This window comes from Oncorhynchus kisutch, linkage group LG4 (genome assembly GCF_002021735.2).
Source record: "Oncorhynchus kisutch isolate 150728-3 linkage group LG4, Okis_V2, whole genome shotgun sequence".
NCBI classification, from domain to species: domain Eukaryota; kingdom Metazoa; phylum Chordata; class Actinopteri; order Salmoniformes; family Salmonidae; genus Oncorhynchus; species Oncorhynchus kisutch.
Window position 1 is genome coordinate 23,585,793 of NC_034177.2, and position 22,753 is coordinate 23,608,545.

General features: G+C 43.4%; 1 long non-coding RNA gene across 1 annotated transcript; it reads left to right on the plus strand.

The window, feature by feature from the left end:
* The first annotated feature begins 12,627 nt into the window (after positions 1–12,627).
* On the plus strand, positions 12,628–17,044 carry LOC116373973 (uncharacterized). Its single transcript, XR_004209681.1, has 2 exons — positions 12,628–15,541; positions 16,599–17,044. It is a non-coding gene; the product is annotated as an uncharacterized LOC116373973 (long non-coding RNA).
* Positions 17,045–22,753: the final 5,709 nt, after the last annotated feature.

Consider the following 22,753-nt stretch of genomic DNA (forward strand, 5'->3'; position numbering starts at 1 on the left):
GCAGTATGGCCTGCTGGGTGTTGGGTGAAAATGTATTTGCTATGAGCAGTATGGCCTGCTGGGTGTTGGGTGAAAATGTATTTGCTATGAGCAGTATGGCCTGCTGGGTGTTGGGTGAAAATGTATTTGCTATGAGCAGTATGGCCTGCTGGGTGTTGGGTGAAAATGTATTTGCTATGAGCAGTATGGCCTGCTGGGTGTTGGGTGAAAATGTATTTGCTATGAGCAGTATGGCCTGCTGGGTGTTGGGTGAAAATGTATTTGCTATGAGCAGTATGGCCTGCTGGGTGTTGGGTGAAAATGTATTTGCTATGAGCAGTATGGCCTGCTGGGTGTTGGGTGAAAATGTATTTGCTATGAGCAGTATGGCCTGCTGGGTGTTGGGTGAAAATGTATTTGCTATGAGCAGTATGGCCTGCTGGGTGTTGGGTGAAAATGTATTTGCTATGAGCAGTATGGCCTGCTGGGTGTTGGGTGAAAATGTATTTGCTATGAGCAGTATGGCCTGCTGGGTGTTGGGTGAAAATGTATTTGCTATGAGCAGTATGGCCTGCTGGGTGTTGGGTGAAAATGTATTTGCTATGAGCAGTATGGCCTGCTGGGTGTTGGGTGAAAATGTATTTGCTATGAGCAGTATGGCCTGCTGGGTGTTGGGTGAAAATGTATTTGCTATGAGCAGTATGGCCTGCTGGGTGTTGGGTGAAAATGTATTTGCTATGAGCAGTATGGCCTGCTGGGTGTTGGGTGAAAATGTATTTGCTATGAGCAGTATGGCCTGCTGGGTGTTGGGTGAAAATGTATTTGCTATGAGCAGTATGGCCTGCTGGGTGTTGGGTGAAAATGTATTTGCTATGAGCAGTATGGCCTGCTGGGTGTTGGGTGAAAATGTATTTGCTATGAGCAGTATGGCCTGCTGGGTGTTGGGTGAAAATGTATTTGCTATGAGCAGTATGGCCTGCTGGGTGTTGGGTGAAAATGTATTTGCTATGAGCAGTATGGCCTGCTGGGTGTTGGGTGAAAATGTATTTGCTATGAGCAGTATGGCCTGCTGGGTGTTGGGTGAAAATGTATTTGCTATGAGCAGTATGGCCTGCTGGGTGTTGGGTGAAAATGTATTTGCTATGAGCAGTATGGCCTGCTGGGTGTTGGGTGAAAATGTATTTGCTATGAGCAGTATGGCCTGCTGGGTGTTGGGTGAAAATGTATTTGCTATGAGCAGTATGGCCTGCTGGGTGTTGGGTGAAAATGTATTTGCTATGAGCAGTATGGCCTGCTGGGTGTTGGGTGAAAATGTATTTGCTATGAGCAGTATGGCCTGCTGGGTGTTGGGTGAAAATGTATTTGCTATGAGCAGTATGGCCTGCTGGGTGTTGGGTGAAAATGTATTTGCTATGAGCAGTATGGCCTGCTGGGTGTTGGGTGAAAATGTATTTGCTATGAGCAGTATGGCCTGCTGGGTGTTGGGTGAAAATGTATTTGCTATGAGCAGTATGGCCTGCTGGGTGTTGGGTGAAAATGTATTTGCTATGAGCAGTATGGCCTGCTGGGTGTTGGGTGAAAATGTATTTGCTATGAGCAGTATGGCCTGCTGGGTGTTGGGTGAAAATGTATTTGCTATGAGCAGTATGGCCTGCTGGGTGTTGGGTGAAAATGTATTTGCTATGAGCAGTATGGCCTGCTGAGTGTTGGGTGAAAATGTATTTGCTATGAGCAGTATGGCCTGCTGGGTGTTGGGTGAAAATGTATTTGCTATGAGCAGTATGGCCTGCTGGGTGTTGGGTGAAAATGTATTTGCTATGAGCAGTATGGCCTGCTGGGTGTTGGGTGAAAATGTATTTGCTATGAGCAGTATGGCCTGCTGGGTGTTGGGTGAAAATGTATTTGCTATGAGCAGTATGGCCTGCTGGGTGTTGGGTGAAAATGTATTTGCTATGAGCAGTATGGCCTGCTGGGTGTTGGGTGAAAATGTATTTGCCATGAGCAGTATGGCCTGCTGGGTGTTGGGTGAAAATGTATTTGCCATGAGCAGTATGGCCTGCTGGGTGTTGGGTGAAAATGTATTTGCCATGAGCAGTATGGCCTGCTGGGTGTTGGGTGAAAATGTATTTGCCATGAGCAGTATGGCCTGCTGGGTGTTGGGTGAAAATGTATTTGCCATGAGCAGTATGGCCTGCTGGGTGTTGGGTGAAAATGTATTTGCCATGAGCAGTATGGCCTGCTGGGTGTTGGGTGAAAATGTATTTGCTATGAGCAGTATGGCCTGCTGGGTGTTGGGTGAAAATGTATTTGCCATGAGCAGTATGGCCTGCTGGGTGTTGGGTGAAAATGTATTTGCTATGAGCAGTATGGCCTGCTGGGTGTTGGGTGAAAATGTATTTGCTATGAGCAGTATGGCCTGCTGGGTGTTGGGTGAAAATGTATTTGCCATGAGCAGTATGGCCTGCTGGGTGTTGGGTGAAAATGTATTTGCTATGAGCAGTATGGCCTGCTGGGTGTTGGGTGTTTGACGAACGGTGGTTTAACAACATGTCAAAGAAAATGACTGCAACAGTTCTGTGGTCAGAGGCGATAGGACAGCTGCACACGGCCAACCTTTGTTTTTTATGTAACCTTTGTTTAACAAGGAAAGTCAGTTAAGAACAAAATCTTATTTACAATGACGGCCTAGGAACAGTGGGTTAACTGCCTTGTTCAGGGGCATAACGACAGATTTGGGTTTCGATCTAGCAACCTTTCCGTTACTGGCCCAACGTTCTAACCACTAGGCTACCTGCCGCCCCACTAGGCTACCTGTTATGGTGTGTTCCATTTTTATCTTACTTATTGTTGTTCAGACAGTCTTACAGTAATTATTCAGAGAGACAACCACAAACAACCCCAGTATCTGGTGGTCAATTAACAGTGGGTCATCTATGCCATTAATTGCTGAGGAATGTGACAAAGTCTTGTCTTGTCTTGACCCCAAGTTGCTACCACAACCCTTAATGGGCTTGGCTCCAAAACACACTCACCCTAGATACAGAGAAAATGTTTTGACAGACAATCCAATGTGAACCATCAGTGCTCATTCACTGAGTGAGTAATCTGTTCAGCTTCGTGAAATTTACTCAAGTGTTTCCTTCATTTGGGCAGTTACCGTTTGCTTACAGTCAGAAAGGCTGCAATTTGGGCAGCATGCTCACCAAAAATACAGCTTGTTGTGTTGTGGCCATAAACACAGTGGTGGAGAAAGTACCCAATTGTCATACTTGAGTAAAAGTAACGATACCTTAAAAGAAAATGACACAAGTAAAAGTGAAAGCCACAGAGTAAAATACTACTAGATTAAAAGTATCTGGTTTCAAATATACTTAAGTATCAAAAGTAAATGTTATTTCAACATATATTTAAGCCAGGGACACACTCCAACACTCAGACAATTTACAAACTAAGCAATTGTGTTTAGGGAGTCCACCAGATCAGATGCAGTAGGGATGACCAGGGATGTTCTCTTGGTAAGTGTTTGAATTGGACCATTTTCTGTCCTGCTAAGAATTAGACATTTTTGGGTGTCAGGGGAAAATGCAAGGAGTAAAAAGTATATGATTTTCTTTAGGAATGTAGTAGAGTTAATGTAGTCAAAAATAAAAAAAATAGTAAGTATAGGTACCCCAAAAACTACTTCAGTAAAACTACTTTAAAGTACTATTTAAGTACATTACACCACTGCATAGACATCATCCATAGAAGTGACTGACTATTGCCAAGAGGAGCGCACCGGCCATCTCCGTGAGTAGTAGCCTATGGCTTCATCTTCGTCATTAGGTGAGTCCGTGTGCCACTGGAAACTATTTAGTAGCCTACTGTAGCCTATAATAAAAACATATATTTATAATGGCCTGGACTATTGTTTGAATTCAAGACCAGATTGATCTCAGTTTGTCAGAGTAGCCTATAAAAAAATAACTTCCCGGGCCTATGATCTCTTAGTCCTGCCCTGGTGAATACTTATGTAAATTAGATATTTTTGTATTTCATTTTCAATACATTTGCCAACATTTCTAAAAACATGTTTTCACTTCCATGTGCTATTGAGTGCACAGGTGTGAGAAGTTTTTATTTTTGATCCATTTTGAATTCCGCCTGTAACACAGCAGAATGTGGAATAAGTCAAGGGGATGAATACTTTATGAAGGTACTGTAGATGCATTCATGCTGTGACCCTTACTGTAAGTAGAGCAGTGCTACTGGAAAGCTTTGTCATCGGACACTTGCTGCGCCTGAGTGCATAAGGCGCAGCCCCATCCCTGTTCCACAGGAGGAGCTCTTGTGAATGGGATTACTGGGAGGGCATGTGACCTAATGCAATGTCCTTCACTTTTGCTCACAAGTGTCTGTGATCAACTCAGGAACTGATGCGGTTTCTCCACAACACTTATCCTCTGCCAAAATGTCCACCTATCTGAATCAGAGCCCCTGATTCTTTGTACATCTGTAATAATGAGGCAAGCTTAGCTGATACATGTAGGCTAATGGTATTCTTGTGTAACCTTGGTAAGTGTTATGGACACCATGCAGTACACTTTGTGGTGAGACAGTACCAGGTCACACTAATTGGCTCCTTAATTTGTTTGACCTCAATGTCAGAATACAGGAGGAAGAACATTTGGTGAGATGGAGAAGATGTGCGTGTATAGTACAGTACAGATCTGGTGTCCTTCTCAGACCACATACATCAACTTGTTCCCACTGGGCATACGCTGGTTGAATTAACTTTGTTTCCACATCATTTCAATTAAATTATGTTGAACCAACGTGGAATAGACGTTGAATTGATGTCTGTGCCTAGTGGGTTGTCTCTCACACCCCGAGTTGCAGAGCAAGGCTTATGTGGTGGCAGGTACCCTAGCATTTAAGGGGTTGGGCCAGTAATCAAAAGGTTGCTGGTTCAAATTCCCTAGCTGTCTAGGTGATACATCTGTCGATGTGCCTTAGAGCAAGGCACTTAACCCTAATTGCTCCTGTAAGTCTCTCTGGATAAGAGGGTCTGCTAAATAACTCAAATGTAGCAAACTACATTGACTTATATAGGGGGTCCATTGACCATTTAATTAGTATGTCTCCACCAAAGGAACCGGAGACTGGTGCTGGAGCCAAACAGCCACTGAGCTAAATGTGTGTTTCTATCAGTAACAACATGGAGCCCTCCTGCGCAGACCTAACTTTAGAAGAACCTTTTGTTGAGATGCGTTGTTATTGATTGTGTATCCAGTGTCTGCACCATAGGGGTTTGCTTTTGACTCTACAGATGAAGGATTTTGATCACCCTGTTGCAGGAGAACTTGTCCATTAATTATATTCCACATAATAATTCACATTTCCTTTTGCTGCATGATTATTTTCCTACTGTAGCAAACTGGTTCAAATTAAGATCCTACATCTGTGTATGTTTAGCTATGCCATTGGGACCTATTTTTGATTTTGCATGTGCAGCTGCATCACGTCTTGTTTTTGGTTATGAGTGTGTAGCCCAACCTCAGAGCCCTGTTCACCATTCTGTGCAAGGCGGTGGTGGCTGGACTATGGAGTTGTGTTTTAGTGTAAAATCCTACTGTTCCATGTTTCTGAATGAGTTAGCTATGATCACCATTTCTATGAGAATTGACCCTGAGTGAAGGACAAGGTGTTTGCTCCATGCACCTGCACGCACAGTAGCAGCTTAAAGGAGATGCACGTGTGTAATCCCAGGGTAGCATGACTGAAATATCCACTTCCTCCTCAAGATGAAACCTGAGAGCGAGTTTCCTGTCCTACAACCTGACTCCTCTGCTCCTCACGTTCAGACAACATCTCTCCCCATCAATGTTTCAGCAGGGGCCTTGTCAGATCAGCTGGGGCCCGGGTCTGGTCAGCTGTGGACCGGTCAGCATGGCAGTAGTCAAGAGAGAGAACAGGAATCTGTGTTTACAGCAGGGACTGTGAGCGGGGTTTTCTATGTCATTTGACAACCATATTAATCATTTGGAATTGATAGGAGGGCTTATTTTAGGTGTTTAGTGTTGTTTTTAAGGGCCCAGTGTCTTTTTATTGTTTTAAGTGTCTAGCGTAGCGTTGTAGCCTATTTTAAAGTGTCCAGTCTATTTTATTATTTTAAGTGCCTACTGTCTGGTGTGTCTAATTGTTACCTATTCTTCCCCTTTCTTTCTGTCTCTCTGCCTCTGTGCGAAAGAGGATCATTCATGTGAGTCTTCTGGATTCATGTTCTCAATTAAACAATGAAACCTCAACAGCATAACAATTCATCATGTTTTTCTCATGATTATGTCTGAACTTCCCTCCAGCTCTATCCTGGAACCTGCAAGGAAAACGAAAAACAGTGCACCGAAAAAACACCTGGAGGCAGGAACTAGAAGCAGATACTAAAAGATCTGACATGGGGTGGAACAAGATTGAGAAGTAAGTCAGTAAAACCTCCCCCCAGCCAATAATTACTGTATTATGGTAATTACTTACCTCCATCTGGAATGAATGGCAAATGCTTTAAATGATGTATGACACAAGTATACAGGTGATAGTACTATGTGTGTTACTTTGTAAATACAGTGTCTATGTAACCCAGAGCATACACTTCGATGGACAGAAATCTATTTGATCAAATGTACACAGAAACACAAACCTGTAACATCACAACAGCAAAATACAACAGACAAGGAGTTAAGTTGATCTAAAGAGTCAAAGCTTTATTAAATCTTCACAGTGCAAATGTAAGTCAATTACACCTTTCATTTAGCAATGTACACCCAGATTTCAACACACCTAAAAAAGACAACAACCCAACACCTAACCCCCCCAGCCCACAACAGAGGAACATGAAAAAGTGAAGTCCCCTTTCCTGACCGGTGGTAACTTTCCACAGGTTTATTTACTGTTGGACCTTCCAGTGAGCATAGTCTCACCTGCTGAAATTACATATATAAGACAAAATAAAATCGCTGTGGTTGCCATACAGAAAGGAAAAAATAGTAGATTTTCTGTATCAATGGTGAATCATTGCCCACTGGGCCCTAACATGAAGCTAAATCTATCAGTCACTACTCCACTTCTGACCACTCCAGATGGAAAAAATACAGGTGTGCTGTCTCTCAGGAGTGTCCTCCCTCCCATCAACAAAGGAAGCATGGGGGAGACATGGTGTCTGTGCCACTATGTACTGGTTTGTGTGGAGACGTAAAGGGGGCTCATCCCCAAATGAATCGTAGCTCCCAATGGGGGGGGGGGGGGGACTCTTAAGGTGCCATTATCATCCAAATCTTTTAATGTTAGGAGTAATACGTCTGCGACGAAAGCAGGAAGGCAGACATCTCCTGTCTGACTTGGTCGGAGAACCAGGTGGCGGAGGAGAAGATGCTTGCTTCCTGAAACACAAAGAGTTTGACCATGAGGCAGAGATCTATAAATGGAGGTAATAATTTAACATCTACATCCTCTAAAATATTCAGAAGGTGATTGTTTTATCATTCAATTGACAAAACAACTTACAAAACAACCACACTCTTATAAAAAAGGGTTCCAAAAGGGTTCTCTGGCTGTCCCCATAGTAGAACCCTTTTTGGTTCTAGGTAGAACCTTTTTTTCTGAGAGTGTATCACCTACCCCGAATATAGCACATTTTGACAGTGCTAGATGATACAGTGCATTCGGAAAGTATTCAGACCCTTTTAATCCACATTTTGTTACGTTACAGCCTTATTCTAAAATGGATTCAATAAATATTTTTCTTCCTCAATCTACACACAATACCCCATAATGACAAAGAAAAAACATTTTTGAATCATTTTAGCAAATGTATATATATTTTTTAAACATAAAAACCTTATTTACATAAGTATTCAGACCTTTGCTAAGAGACTCGAAATTGAGCTCACGTACATCCTGTTTCCATTGATCATCCTTGAAATGTTTCTACAACTTGATTGGAGTCCAGCTGTGGTAAATTCAATTGATTGGACATGATCTGGAAAGGCACACAACTACTATATAAGGTCCCACAGTTTACAGTGCATGTCAGAGCAAAAACCAAGCCATACGGTCGAAGGAATTGTCCGTAGAGCTCCGAGACAGAATTGTGTCGAGGCACAGATCTGGGGAAGGTTACCAAAACATTTCTGCAGCATTAAAAGTCTCCAAGAACACAGTGGCCTCCATCATTCTTAAATGGAAGAAGCCTGGAAACACCAAGACTCTTCCTAGAGCGGCCCGCCAGGTCAAACTGAGCAATAGGGGGAGAAAGGCCTTGGCCAGGCAGGTGACCAAGAACCCGATGGTTACTCTGAAGGAGCTCCAGAGATCCTCTGTGGAGATGGGAGAACCTTCCAGAAGAACAACCATCTCTGCAGCACTCCACCAATCAGGCCTTTATGGTAGAGTGGCCAGACGGAATCCACTCCTCAGTAAAAGGCACATGACTGCCTGCTTGGAGTTTGCCAAAAGGCACCTAAAGACTCTCAGACCATGAGAAACAAGATTTTCTGGTCTTAGGAAACCAAGATTGAACTCTTTGGCCTGAATGCCAAGCGTCGTGTATGACACCTCCCCATCTCAATCACCTCTGGAGAGACCAGAAAATAGCTGTGCAGTGACCCTCCCCATCCAACTTGACATTGCTTGAGAGGATCTGCAGAGAAGAATGGGAGAAACTCCCCAAATACAGGTGTGCCAAGCTTGTAGCGTCATACCCAAGAAGACCTGAGGCTGTAATCGCTGCCAAATGTGCTTTAACAAAGTACTGAGTAAAGGGTCTGAATACTTACAGTATGTAAATGTGATATTTCAGCTTTTAATTTTCAATAACGTTGCTAAAAATGTGAAAAACCTGTTTCTGCTTTGTCATTATGGGGTATTGTGTGTATATTGTTGACTGCTTTGTCATTATGGGGTATTGTGTGTATATTGTTGACTGCTTTGTCATTATGGGGTATTGTGTGTATATTGTTGACTGCTTTGTCATTATAGGGTATTGTGTGTATATTGTTGACTGCTTTGTCATTATAGGGTATTGTGTGTATATTGTTGACTGCTTTGTCATTATAGGGTATTGTGTGTATATTGTTGACTGCTTTGTCATTATAGGGTATTGTGTGTATATTGTTGAGGGGGAAAAAACAATTTAATACATTTTAGTATAATGCTGTGACGTAACAAAATGTGAAGAAAGTCAAGGGATCTGAATAATTTTCGAATGCACTGTATATGCTACCTACACACACAGGACTTGAAGAGAAATAAGACTGATAACAGTGCATCCAGAGAGATGTTGCACTGTAGTACAGCAGTGGGATTTGGCCTCACCTCTTGTTGGCTGCAGCAGCAGCCTCATAACGCATCACACACAGCATTCTGTAGATCTGACGTAGGGTCAACTTAGGGGTATTGCATGCCAGACGCGGGTGGGGGTCATTACGAGGGCCGCGGTAGGCGATGAGGGACATGTAACCACACTTGGGGCCCTTCCCAAAGAGTTGGAGAGGCTGATGGAGAGTGCTGTTTCCATAACAGGAAGCAAACTGGAGGAGACATGGGGACAGAAAAATACAGGTTTTTGCTCAGCATTCTGAAGCAACACAATGTCAAGTCTATTTTGTGGATTTAAGTGCCAAAATAAAAACTAATTAGGACCCTAATCATTCAAAACTTGTTTTCAAAAGCACAAAAATAAAAACAATTCTGTTCATTTTAGTTTTACACAGTGAACATTGTTTCATTCATTTCCTCATTTTCACACAATGCAAACTGTTTTGTCTCTGTCCAGAATTTCAGTAAACAGTTTGAGAAGTTGAGAAAAAAATCCCCCTCTCCATCAGAAACCCAAGACCAGCACTCACACACAGACTGGATCCTTCTTTCTACCTCACAGTGAGACTCCAGACAAACAGATTATTTTACTTGACACCTGATCTTCATGGAGAACATTGGCTGAACATCCTCACTCTGACTACCAGATAACCTAGTCTGCTACAGACACACAGCTGAACTGAAGCCCCTCCATGGGTACAGTGACACATAGGAGTTTATCAACTGAGGCTCCTGTCCAACATTTCATATTTATTTCCCTTTGTCTATTTAACATAATAACCATCATTTCATAAAAACTTTTCTGCTGATCCAGTTCTGTTGAGGATCGTTCATAAATTCTCCACATTTTCACAAACCACTATTATGACCCAAACACATAAATAAATACTCACAGGTACTACAGTTGCCATGGACTGAGATGGAGAGACTGCTTGATCTGTTCAAAGTGCTGTAGTTCAGCTAAGAAGGTAACGTTGAGCCACTCTGCGGACATGCCACCTTCTTATAGCTTTCTGAGACAGTGATGCTGAATAGGGCAGGGCCAGTTACATTCCAGTCAATACAAAACAGACCTGCCCACTTCTGACATCACCCAGTGAGCTCACTGCTCTTTATGCACCCACACTCCACACACAGAACACAGCAAAGAGGATGTCTCATGTTTCAGAAAATCAGCACCACAAAGCTTTTAATTATTAAGAAGGCTTTTGTCCCTGGGGGTAAATTCAGAAGCAGAGGGGTGTGAATTGAAGTGTAATTCTGGGAATGATGAGGGAGAAGCTTAGTAGCAGGTGCACTTTGTGTCATACTTTAATGGTTTGAATGGGCCCCTGGCACTCATTCTTGACTTAGACCACATCAGAGGACTCTGTCATTACTCTGTGACCAGGGGTGCGATTCCACTGAGCCTCTGTATATACACTGCTCAAAAAAATAAAGGGAACACTAAAATAACACATCCTAGATCTGAATGAATGAAATATTCTTATGAAATACTTTTTTCTTTACATATTTGAATGTGCTGACAACAAAATCACACAAAAATAATCAATGGAAATCAAATGTATCAACTCATGGAGGTCTGGATTTGGAGTCACACTCAGAATTAAAGTGGAAAACCACACTACAGGCTGATCCAACTTTGATGTAATGTCCTTAAAACAAGTCAAAATTAGGCTCAGTAGTGTGTGTGGCCTCCACGTGCCTGTATGACCAACCCTACAATGCCTGGTTCACGCAATGCCTGGGCATGCTCCTGATGAGGTGGCGGATGGTCTCCTGAGGGATCTCCTCCCAGACCTGGACTAAAGCATCCACCAACTCCTGGACAGTCTGTGGTGCAATGTGGCGTTGGTGGATGGTGCGAGACATGATGTCCCAGATGTGCTCAATTGGTGTCAGGTCTGGGGAACGGGCGGGCCCGTCCATAGCATCAATGCCTTCCTCTTGCAGGAACTGCTGACACACTCCAGCCACATGAGGCCTAGCATTGTCTTGCATTAGGAGGAACCCAGGGCCAACCGCACCAGCATATGGTCTCACAAGGGGTCTGAGGATCTCATCTCGGTACATAATGGCAGTCAGGCTACCTCTGGCGAGCACATGGAGGGCTGTGCGGCCCCCCAATGAAATGCCACCCCACACCATGACTGACCCACCGCCAAACCGGTCATGCTGGAGGATGTTGCAGGCAGCAGAACGTTCTCCACGGCATCCCCAGACTCTGTCACGTCTGTCACATGTGCTCAGTGTGAACCTGCTTTCATCTGTGAAGAGCACAGGGCGCCAGTGGGGATTTTGCCAATCTTGGTGTTCTCTGACAAATGCCAAACGTCCTGCACGGTGTTGGGCTGTAAGCACAACCCCCACTTGTGGACGTCGGGCCCTCATACCACCCTCATGGAGTCTGTTTCTGACCGTTTGAGCAGACACATGCACATTTGTGGCCTGCTGGAGGTAATTTTGCAGAGCTCTGGCAGTGCTCCTCCTGCTCCTCCTTGCACAAAGGCGGAGGTAACGGTCCTGCTGCTGGGTTGTTGCCCTCCTACGGCCTCCTCCATGTCTCCTGATGTACTGGCCTGTCTCCTGGTAGCGCCTCCATGCTCTGGACACTATGCTGACAGACACAGCAAACCTTCTTGCCACAGCTCGCATTGATGTGCCATCCTGGATGAGCTGCACTACCTGAGCCACTTGTGTGGGTTGTAGACTCCGTCTCATGCTACCACTAGAGTGAAAGCACCGCCAGCATTCAAAAGTGACCAAAACATCAGCCAGGGAGCATAGGAACTGAGAAGTGGTCTGTGGTCACTACCTGCAGAACCACTCCTTTATTGGGGGTGTCTAATAAAGGAGTGTTGCCTATAATTTCCTATAATTGCCTATAATTCCCACCTGTTGTCTATTCCATTTGCACAACAGTATGTGACATTTATTGTCAATCAGTGTTGCTTCCTAAGTGGACAGTTTGATTTCACAGAAGTGTGATTGACTTGGAGTTACATTGTGTTGTTTAAGTGTTCCCTTTATTTTTTTGAGCAGTGTACAATGCTTCTTAATTCACAGTCTTTTCAGCCCATCAAGTGAGTTTATGAGCTGTAGTAACAAGTGACTCTGGCATTGGCTTACATTACATAGGCACTGCACTGAAGGCTGGAAAGTCCCACCTATTTAATTGGCTGAGAGACCTGTCAATTGAACTAGGCTAGTCAGTTAAGAACTAATTCTTATTTCACAATGACTGCCTACCCCAACCAAACTGGACCAACTGTGCGCCGCACTATGGGACTCCCAATCACGGCCAGATGTGATACTGTCTGGATTCAAACCAGGGACTGTAGTAACACGTCTTGCACTGAGATGCAGTGCATTAGACCACTGCGCCACTTGGGAGCTCAGGAGTAAAAGGTTAATGATGCGGAATTAAAATCACTGGCAACCAGAATAAGTATGTCTTCCTCTTTGTTTAGCCTTGTATAGTTCATTAAGTGGCAGCTTGTTATTCTTCTTGTCCTGAGGTGGAATGTATACGACAGTCACAATAACAGCTGAAAACGCCCTCTGGAGGTAGATGGGTCGTGCTTCAACCGTGCTCGAGTCAAGAGGCAAACCCCTCCCCTCTTGATTTCCCTGACTCCACTGTCAGGTCCGCATTGGGACTGGAGAATCCATCAAATTGGATAGCCATGGGGGGTATCAAATCCGAGAGCATTTTTTCAGAAAAGCAGAGAATATTGCTGTTTCGAGAGTCCCATTCATAGCAAATCCACGATCGGAGGGCATTCATCTTATTATAAAGTGATGAGGGAAGAGGTGGCCGGTTTTCCCTTTGCCTTAATCTCACCAGGTTCCCCCCTTTCTTGCCTCTGTAACACCAGCGTTTCCTCTTGGGTAGCCCGAAAATTGGATTGGAATTAAAGAAAGAATCCAGGGCAGATGAGTCAACGTCGAAGTTGAACCCGGAATTGAAGTAAGTAACTGCCGATCTGATGTTCAAAAGTTCTTGTCGGTTGTAAGAAATGATAGCGGATACATTTAGTGAAAATAAGTCAAAATAATTGATGAAAGAATCACAAAATAGCTAAATTGGGTTGGAGCTTGCAAAACGGCGGCCATCCAGTATGGGGCCATCAAGGGCCATCTATTAGGCATTTATTCACTAATCTTTCTTCTTTATCAAATAATTGTGTTTATTCATTCACAACTAGGATGCTGCTGGGCCCAGCACAGGCAGTGTGGTCCCCTGCTCTTCTGGTACCAGTGATGTGGGAAAGGATGCTGGGCTTAGCAGAGACAGCTCAGAGGTGGACGCACACACACACACGCACACACGTTACATTGACAAATGGGACACCTGCTCTTTCCAATGTATCATATGTATCTACAGATGTAGGATCTTAATTTGATCGCCATGTTGCGGGAGAGCTTTCCTGAAATGCAGGAAATGTAAAACTTGTAGTGTATTTGAGGTTTAAAAAGACTTCTGAAGTTTGTAATTTCCACTTTGAAATTTCAGACTTGATTTTACCATACAAACAAATCTATCAAACCTTACAAATATGTCCAATAATTATAATCCACATAATAATTCACATTTCCTGTTGCTGCAGGATATTTGAATCCTTCTGTAGGAAACTGGCTTAAATGAACCTCTTAAGGATCCACCACTTTTCGCCCCTTTTAGACAGTGTAGTTAGATTAACAAGAATTTAAGCTTTCTGCCAATGTCAGATATGTCTATGTTCTGGGAAATTTCCTTGCTAATTACAACCTCATGCTAATCGCATTAGCCTATGTTAGCTCAACTGACCCGTGGGGGACCCACCGATCCTATTTCTGTATGGGTGAGGAAACAGCTTCCGATCCTCTCCTCTTCTTCTGCCACCTACTGGGAGACTCTTGAATTGTTATGAAACTGACTGCATGGATGAGTTTTCAGAGTGCTATGCCCCCTCCATGTTTATAATTAGTTTTCACAGCTCCTTTTAGAATCAAAAAGATCATTGTGAAAATGGAATAGTCATGACGTGTGTGTGTCTAGTGGGGTGTTGTGTTGTAGAGATGGAGTATGTGTCTCGCTGTTTCACCAAGCGTGTGCACTGTGCAGCTGTAAACCATGCTACCACTTCAGAAGCAGTGGGCCCTGTCTGGACTGTGAGAAGATCCCCAGTATGACCACACCACGCAGTAGAGACTTATTATTAGGCAACTCAGGCAATTGTTTGGGGCCTCACATCATCAGTGAACTTGGCATAGATAAAGGTAAGGACACATACAGTAAGTTACAGTGCATTCGGAAAGTATTCAGACCCCTTCACTTTTTCCACATTTTGTTACGTTACAGCCTTATTTTAAAATGGATTATAATATTTTACCTTTCTTCTAACTTTGAAACAAATATGATCATATTTAGTGACAGTACAAAATTGGCAACATTTCATATAACTAATGACAGAGTATTTTCTGCCCAGATGCCATTCAAATGCCTGCTGACTAGTTACAACTTCAGTTTTAAGCACAAGGTGATTTCGTCCCTCTGTGACCAAGAGAAAGTAGTCTTATTTAAATTCTATGACATTATTTAGTATTTTTTCATGTTGAGATCTCTAAATCCATCAGAGTATCACAGCGAGATGAGACTGCTTTAATCACAAGAGTCTCCTGTTTCATATGCCATATTGTAAGCCGAGCTGCGAGGTTCACAGACAGGGGATTTCAAACCTTTGTCTGGATAGGCCAGAAAATGTGACGTGTTGCTCCCTATGCAAATTAGGTGTCAGATTTCATAAACTGCAAGAACGGAATGCGAAGCGTGACAATCAGAACTGTCAAGGAGTGCACAGCAATTAATGTTGCACCCCTCACAGAGCGCTCTGTACACACAAATGTTGGTCGGAACCGGCCTAGAACCGCTCAAAATCCCCTAAATAGAGGACAACGTTCTATGTCCATCTCTGCTGTGTTTTCCAGGGCAGCCAAAGTGTGCCTGACCCATTCTCTGGAGATGCGTCAGTGTAAGTTGGGGCCGGACTACCAGAACTGTGCCCAGTCCCTCAACAATCTAGCTGCCCTACACACAGAGAGGAGGGAGTACAAGACTGCAGAGGACATGTATGAGAGAGCCCTGGACATAAGGATGAGAGCCCTGTCCCCTGACCACCCCTCCCTGGCCTACATCCTCAAACACCTGGCCAAGCTCCACAAACACACAGTAGGTTGAGGAGATGGAAAGTTTCTAACAAAGCTCCACAAACACAAAGTAGGTTGAAGAGATGGAAAGTTTCTAACAAAGCTCTACAAACACAGAGTAGGTTGAGGAGATGGAAAGTTTCTAACAAAGCTCTACAAACACAGAGTAGGTTGAAGAGATGGAAAGTTTCTAACAAAGCTCTATAAACACAGAGTAGGTTGAGTAGATGGAAAGTTTCTAACAAAGCTCCACAAACACAAAGTAGGTTGAAGAGATGGAACGTTTCTAACAAAGCTCTACAAACACAGAGTAGGTTGAGGAGATGGAAAGTTTCTAACAAAGCTCTACAAACACAGAGTAGGTTGAGGAGATGGAAAGTTTCTAACAAAGCTCTATAAACACAGAGTAGGTTGAGGAGATGGAAAGTTTCTAACAAAGCTCTACAAACACAGAGTAGGTAGAGGATATGGAAAGTTTCTAACAAAGCTCTACAAACACAGAGTAGGTTGAGGAGATGGAAAGTTTCCAACAAAGCCACCAGAGGGCTGTTGCATATTAACCATTAAGACAAGTCCTAGACGAAACATTTTTTTTAAGTTTATTTTGAAAGGAGAAGTAAACTTTTTTTTACAACCAAATCTGTATTTTTGATGTAAATGGCATGCTATAGAAGTGTACAGACAGGTTTTTTTTGCATTTTCACATGCTTTCGCAAAACCTACCCCAACCAACCTACCCCAACGTTGTGCAAATGGGGGTGTCAAACAGAACATGAACAAAGGCCCCAAAAATACCCAAATATGTCATATTTTTAAATGGAAATGATTACAGTGACGCTGGTCTTAGATGTTTGTCACATGAAATTGGGTCATTCTTAACTTATCCGCAACATTATATTCCATTTTGTGTGACTCGAACGGTTTAACACAAACACACACACACACACACACAAACGCAGTCTTATTGTTCATACAGTATATACAGTACTATGAGCTTGTCCCCATATCTCTTTATGATCCTTATTTTCTCTCTTCTCTGTCCATCTTCCTCTCCTGCCTCCTCCCTCTCTTTCCTCCAGCTATGAGGAGGGGGACTTTGAGAAAGCAGAGGAGCTCTAAAGCCAGCCATGGACATCAAAGAGGTGGAGCCGTCTCAACACTCGTCAGGTGGGGTAACATTTATCCTGCAACGGCCCGCCCCTCTCCCACACGCCCCCAGGTGAACCCGCCCTCTACCGCCCCTCCCACGAACACAAGTGGTGGTTCTCCTTTTGTCTTTCCTTGATCCCGTGTGTCCATTTCCTTGTCTCCTTCTAGAAATGCATTGGTGGAGAAGGTCTGAAGGTAGGGACATTGGATCTTCTCCTCTAATGCATTTTGAGAAGGAGGAAAAGAGAGAGGACATGAGGAATCAAGGAATTACAACTGAGGGTCACCCAGGGTTCACAATCTGCATTCCTAAGAAGAACAAAGTCAATCGCACTCTCAGTGGTTTGTTATGCTGCTTTGAGATGGAACAGTGTAGTGGTGTCACCTGTCAAGTGTACTGTAGCTGACTGCCTTTATGGAAATTTGAAGTATGCTTTATTCAATAATGTCTGTATTGTTCTTTTTTTATAAGAAAAAAAATACATATTATTAATGTAATAATTTATTATTATTATTAAATAATGTGAAATTACGTCAACACCTGGTTATGAAGTTTTTTTTAGTCCGTATTCAAATCAAATCAAAGTTTATTTGTTACGTGTGCCAAATACAACAGGTAGACCTTACAGTGAAATACTTACTTACAGGCTCTAACCAACAGTGCAAAAAAGGTATCAGGTGAACAATAGGTAAGTAAAGAAATAAAACAACAGTAAAAAGACAGACTATATACAGTAGTGAGGCTACATACAGACACCGGTTAGTCAGGCTGATTGAGGTAGTATGTACATGTAGATATGGTTAAAGTGACTATGCATATATGATCATATATGATGAACAGAGACTAGTAGTAACGTAAAAGAGGGGGTGGTGGGTGATGGGTGGCGGGACACAATGCAGATAGCCCGGTTAGCCAATGTGCGGGAGCACTGATTGGCCGGCCCAATTGAGGTAGTATGTACATGAATGTATTGTTAAAGTGACTGTGCATATATGATAAACAAAGAGTAGCAGCAGCGTAAAAGAGGGGTGGGGGAGGGGGGGGGGGGCACACAATGCAAATAGTCTGGGTAGCCATTTTATTATGGCCTGGGGGTAAAAACTGTTGAGAAGCCTTTTTGTCCTAGACTTGGCACTCCAGTACTGCTTGCCATGAGATAGTAGTGAGAACAGTCTATTACTGGGGTGGGCCTTCCTCTGACACCACCTGTTGTAGAGGTCCTGGATGGCAGGCAGCTTAGCCCCAGTGATGTACTTGGCCGTACACACTACCCTCTGTAGTGCATTGCGGTCAGATACCGAGCAATTGCCGTACCAGGCAGTGATGCAACCAATGCTCTTGATGTTGCAGCTGTAGAACCTTTTAAGGATCTCAGGACCCATGCCAAATCTTTTTAGTTTCCTGAGGGGGAATAGGCTTTGTCGTGCCCTCTTCACGACTGTCTTAGAATGTTTGGACCGTTCTCGTTTGTTGTTAATGTGGACACCAAGGAACTTGAAGCTCTCATCCTGCTCCACTACAGCCCCGTCGATGAGAATGGGGACGTGCTCGGTCCTCCTTTTCCTGTAGTCCACAATAATCTCCTTAGTCTTGGTTACGTTCACAAATGTTTCCAAATTACTACGGTTCGCTGGTACTATCTATGGATGCATGTAGCTGTCAATGTCATTTGCATTTCAAAGAACAGCTCAAATAAGCAAAGATAAACAACAGTCCATCATTACTTTAAGACATGAAGGTCAGTCAATGCGGAAAATGTCAAGAACTTTGCAAGTTTCCTCCAACACAGTTGCAAAAACCATCAAGTGCTATGATGAAACTGGCTGTCATGAGGACCGCCACAGGAAAGGAAGTCCCAAAGTTACCTCTGCTGCAGAGGACAAGTTAATTAGAGTTAACTGCACCTCAGATTGCAGCCCAAATAAATGCTTCACAGAGTTCAAGTAACAGACACATCTCAACATCAACTGTTCAGAGGACTCTGCGTGAATCAGGCATTCATGGTCGATTTGCTGCAAAGAAACCACTACTAAATGACAGCAATAAGAAGAAGAGACTTGCTTGGGTCAAGAAACACGAGCAATGGACATTAGACCGGTGGAAATCTGTCCTTTGGTCTGATGAGTCTAAATTTGAGATTTTTGTTTCCAACCGCTGTGTCTTTGTGAGACGCAGAGTAGGTGAACTGATGATATCTGCATGTGTGGTTCCCACTTTGAAGCCCTGGGTAGATGGTGTGGGGGTGCTTTGCTGGTGACACTGTCTGTGATTTATTTAGAATTCGAGGCACACTTAACCAGCATGGCTACCACAGCATTCTGCAGCAATAAGCCATCCCATCTGGTATGTGCTAAGCGGGACTATCATTTGTTTCTCAACAGGACAGCGACCCCAAATACATCTCCAGGCTTCCGTAAGGGCTATTTGACCAAGGAGAGTGATGGAGTGCTGCATCAGATGACCTGGCTTCCACAATCACCTGACCTCACCCAATTGAGATGGCTTGGGATGAGTTGGACCGCAGAGTGAAGGAAAAGCAGCCAACAAGTGCTCAGCATATGTGGGAACTCCCTAAAGACTGTTGGAAAAGCATTCCTCATGAAGCTGGTTGGGAGAATTCCAAGAGTGTGCAAAGCTGTCATCAAGGCAAAGGGTTGCTACTTTCAAGAATCTAAAATCTAAAATGCATCTGGATTTGTTTAACACTTTTATGATTCCATATGTGTTATTTCATAGTTTTGATGTCTTCAATATTATTACACATTGTAGAACATAGTAAAAATAAAGAAAAACCCTTGAATGAGTAGGTGTGTCCAAACTTTTGACTGGTAGTGTATATGGTTGAGTCATCAGCATACATGGACACACAGGCTGTGTTTAATGCCAGTGGCAGGTCATTGGTAAAAATATAAAATAGTAGAGGGCATAGTGAGCTGCCTTGTGGTACACAACATCCTACATGTTTGACATTAGAGAGGCTTCCATTAAAGAAAACCCCCTGAATTATATTAGATAGATTGCTCTGAATCCACGATATGGCAGAGGTTGAAAAGCCATAAAACCTACGCTTTCTCCACAAGAGGTTATGGCCAATAATATTAAAGGCTGCACTGAAATCTAACAGTATAGCTCCTACACCCTTTTTATTATCATTTTATTTGAACCAATCATCAGTCATTTGTGTCTGTGCAGTACATGTTGAGTGCCCTTCTCTATAAGCATGCTGAAAGTCTGTTGTCAATTTGTTTACAGAAAAATAGCATTGTATTTGGTCAAACACAATTTTTTCCAACAGTGTGCTTAGAACCAGTAAAGGCCGCTTTACCACTCTTGGGTAGCGGAATGACTGACTTCCCTCCATGCCTGAGGACAAACTCCTTCCTCTAGACTCAGATTAAAGATGTGACAGATAGGAGTGGTCATATCATCCTCAGTAGCTTTCCATCTAAATGATCGATGCCATTTGCCATTATAGATTGATAACAATAATTTTTCCACTTCTCCCACACTAACTTTACAAAATTCAAACTTACAATGTTTTTCTTTCATTATTTGATATTTTTTGCATGAATACGATGGCTCACTGTTCGTTGTTGGCATTTCCTGGCTAAGTTTGCCCACTTACACCACATACACTTACACCACATACATTTCACACACTTTATTTAGATACTGACTGTGGCCTATAGCAACACCCCAAAATAATAGGCTTAGATGAGGCATGTGAACCTGCAACCACAACACTTCAATAACACTTGACATGAGATCTTCTCTAAGCATTACAAACATGTCACGGTATCCAAACTCAAAAGGTAGCTAGCTACTAACAAAGCATGTTCAATAGAATCATTTTTCAGAGACTTTAAATACTTTCCAATACAACTGATTCCAAGAACACAGGATGAGATGTTACTATCCTTTGTGCAAGCACTTCCAAGAGTTAATGAACAGTGAGCCTGGTGAAATTTGGGGAGCGCATCGTCAGTAGTGTACCTTTGGTTCCTAGGGTGTTTCGGCCTTTCACACTATTACACCCTCCCCAAAGGCGGCCAGCGACAGGGTGATCAATCCTACGCTTGCGTCCCATTCCCAATTAGTCATAGGAGTTGCCTTGTTGATGATAGCCAACATCCCATGGGACTATGCATGGCAGGGGCGTCCTCCTCCCTGAGTCAAGCATTGTTGACCGCATACCTCCTGGCCCTCTCACTTCGGGGCCCAGCTGGGGTCTTTCCTCTTCATCCAGAGCCACTGACTGCTGCCTTCTGCCGCCTCCGATACAGCTTTGATTGCCGAACGCTGGCTCTGGTCCTTAATTCCAAGGTCTCTAAGCAGTCTGGTTGTAGATGTTGCCACAAAACCTCTGCAGCCCACCTCCACTGGTCGGACTTCTGTGTTCCAGCCATGATGCCGTGCTTCGGCAGCTAGATCGGCATAGCGCAGATGCTTTCGCTCATAAGCCTCATCTACTGAGTCCTCCCAGGGTACTGTGAGCTCAATGATGAAGACCTTCTTGAGCGAACGGGACCAGAGCACCATGTCAGGTCTTAGGGTGGTGGTTGCAATCTCCGGAGGAAACACAAGTTGCCGGCCAATGTCAGCTAGCATTTTCCAGTCGCAGGCCAAGCGCAGCTGGTCTCGCTCTAATGGTGTCGAGCCACGCTTCGCGGACAAAGTTTGTCCGTAAGGGGTGTGATGCTGCTGGGGGTGGTAGGGAGTTGGTGGCAGCTCGCTTGTCCTCCAGGGCGGACGCAAGGTTTTTAAGGACTTGGTTGTGACGCCAAGTGTAGCGTCCTTGGGTGAGGCTTGTTTTACACCCAGTGAGAATGTGCCTAAGGTTGGCTGGCATGGAACAGAGGGCACAGTAAACTAAACAAGCTCTCCCTCGTTCCACATTCAGCAGGAAGTACACTACTTTGATACGCGTCATGGGGATTAAGAACTGAGTACACAGTGCACACTGAAAAATATACTGGACAAAATATACATTTAAATTATTTTACTGAGTTACAGTTCATATAAGGAAATCAGTCAATTGAAATAAATGAATTAGGCCCTAATCTATGGATTTCACACGACTGGAAATGGGGGCAGCCATGGGTGGGCCTGGGAGGGCACTTGAGAGCCAGGCCCAGCCAATTAGAATGAGTTTTTCCCAACAAAAGGGCTTTATTACAGACAGAAATACTCCTCAGTTTCAACAGCTGTCCGGGTGGCTGGTCTCAGACGATCTCCCAGGTGAAGGTCCGTGGCTGGCTTATGGTATAGAAATTAACATTAAATTCTCTGGCAACAGCTCTGGTTGACATTCCTTCAATCAACATGCCAATTATACAATCCCTCAAAACCTGAGACATCTGTGGCTTTGTGTTGTGTGAAAAAAACTGCACATTTTAGAGTGGCCTTTTATTGTCCCCAGCACAAGGTGCACCTGTGCAATGATCATGCTGTTTAATCAGCTTCTTGATGTGCCACACCTGTCAGGTGGATGGATTATCTTGGTAAATGAGAAATGTTCATGAACAGGGATTTAAACAAATTTGTGCACAACATTTGAGAGAAATAAGCTTTTTGTGTGAATGGAACATTTCTGGGATCTTTTTTTCAGCTCAGGAAACATGGGACCAACACTTTACATGTTGTATTTGTATTTGTTCAGTATAAGTGGGTATAAGGGCCACATGCCTGCACATACTCTCCACTACACCACTGCCCTCCAAGAATGACTTGAATTGTCAGGCCCAAACTTACTCAACTTCAATTGCTCACATTTATTTTTTTTATTTTACCTTTATTTAACCAGGTAGGCAAGTTGAGAACAAGTTCTCATTTACAATTGCGACCTGGCCAAGATAAAGCAAAGCAGTTCGACAGATAAAACGACACAGAGTTACACATGGAGTAAAAACAAACATACAGTCAATAATGCAGTATAAACAAGTCTATATACAATGTGAGCAAATGAGGTGAGAAGGGAGGTAAAGGCAAAAAAGGCCAAGATGGCAAAGTAAATACAATATAGCAAGTAAAATACTGGAATGGTAGTTTTGCAATGGAAGAATGTGCAAAGTAGAAATAAAAAAT